Here is a 2,162-nt window from a genome sequence, read left to right on the forward strand (position 1 = left end):
TTTATTGAGAAAGCATGGAGTTAAACACAAGATAGCTACTCCATATCATCCTCAAACTAGTGGCCAGGTTGAAGTATCCAATAGACAGATCAAGGCCATTCTTGAGAGGACTGTTAGCTCAAGCAGAAAAGATTGGAGCAAAAGGCTAGATGATGCATTATGGGCTTACAGGACTGCCTTTAAAACTCCAATTGGAACATCACCATTCAGTTTGCTATATGGGAAGAGCTGTCACCTTCCTGTTGAGTTGGAGTACAAAGCTATGTGGGCTGTGAAGTTTCTAAACTTTGATATCAAGACAGCTCAAGAGAAAAGGATCATGCAACTTCATGAACTTGAGGAGATCAGGCTTGAAGCTTTTGAAAGCTCAAAAATCTATAAGGAGAAGACCAAGGCCCTGCATGACCAGAAGATTCTAAAAAGGGAGTTCAAGTCTGGTGATTTGGTCTTGCTTTTCAACTCCAGACTTAAGTTGTTTCCAGGAAAGCTTAAGTCTAGGTGGTCTGGACCTTTCAAAGTTCTTGAAGTGAGGCCTTATGGTGCCATTGTTTTGGAAGGGAAGAATGGTCAGGAATTTGTGGTGGAAGGAGGAAGCTACATCAGTTCCCCTTCTTGATCCACCAGCCTGTTAATCAGGTTCCCAAAGTCAAACTTAGAGACATTAAACAAAGTGCTCTTGGGAGACACCCCAAGCTTATCCTTTGTAAATATGCTTTTGATCTTCTGATTCTGGTAAATATGTTTTAGGATGTTTCGATGGGTCTGTTGAGTGTTTACAGGTGTTAGGTGTGAGTCTGAACCTTTGGAAAGTGAATGCAGAATGAAAAGAGATGAAGGAATGGAGACAAGCTCGTGCTCAGCCTTTGACATGGGGCCGGCCGCGGTCAAAAACAAGGCATGGCAAGTCTCTTTGTGCTGCCACGGGGAGATAATCACGGTCTCAAGGCCAGACCGTGGCAAAGGAGGCATATGTTCGGTGAATGCCACGGCCTTGTAACATGGAACCTAAGCGGCCGTGGCAAAAGAGAAAAGAAGAAGGGACTAGGCTCGGACAATGCCACGGTTGGGGTTGCCACGGGAAGGAGTAAGGCCGTGGCAAAGTACACAAAAATCACAAACGTTCAGTGATTGCCACGGTGGGAATGACACGAGACACACCAAGGCCGAAGCAAGAACATAAGGGGACCAGGCAACATTCGGACAATGCCACGATTAGGTTGCCACGAGAGGAGTGCCACGGGATAAAGACTAGGCCGTGGCAAAGCAAAAGTGAAGCGGCCAAGGTTCGTTGTTTGCCACGGTCTACAAGACACGGGCTAAAAGCCTGACCGTGGCAAAGTTTTTGAGGGTTTGACCGAAGAGTGAGCACAGCCACGAGGGGTTTGCCACGGGGACACAATCATACCGTGGCAGGAAGAAAGAAGAAGGACAATGCTCGGGGTTTGCCACGGCCTGAAGACACGACCAAGTCGAGACCGCGGCAAAGAGGCAGCATCCTCGAGTGATAGACACGGGCATGTGACACGGTCAAAGAGGCGCGATCCAAAATTTGAATTCCAGTTGACCGTACGGACGTTGACCGGTCAACAGACGCGCCAGGCCAGCTGTTCCCCACCACTCTTTCTTCTTCATCGCGAGTTTGCTCTCTCTTCTCCATTCTTGAACTCTAAACTTTCATATCTCTCTCGTTGCTGCATCAAATTGAGTGATTCAAACTGCATTGAACTCGTATTCCTGTCTAGTTTCTTGTTGCACATCCGTTTTACACTCGAAACTTGAAGATTCCAAGGTATTTAATCTGTTAAAACTCACCTTTTCCATGCTTTAGAGTACTGTTCATGAACAGAGAAAAACAAATGGAATCGATTTTAATGGGTTTCTTGATACCTTGGAATCATTTTGTGAGTGTTGTGCAAGTAGAATGGATAGGGATTTCATGAATCTTGCTTGAGAATGACCTGTTCTTGGAATTTTTGAGAAATTTTCTTGAAAATCACCATGTGAATAGATTTTTTTTTTTTTTTTTTAAGAAATTGTGTTTCAAGCTGAACTATTTGTGTGCATTGCTTCTTGCCATTGCCTTGAGTTTCATGAGTTTTTAATCAGCTTGCAATACCTTCTTTTAAAGAAAAAATCGATTGGTGCTGGCGGATCCAAATATC

This window comes from Eutrema salsugineum, unplaced genomic scaffold, assembly GCF_000478725.1.
Source record: "Eutrema salsugineum unplaced genomic scaffold, Eutsalg1_0 scaffold_21, whole genome shotgun sequence".
Classification (NCBI taxonomy): Eukaryota; Viridiplantae; Streptophyta; class Magnoliopsida; order Brassicales; family Brassicaceae; genus Eutrema; species Eutrema salsugineum.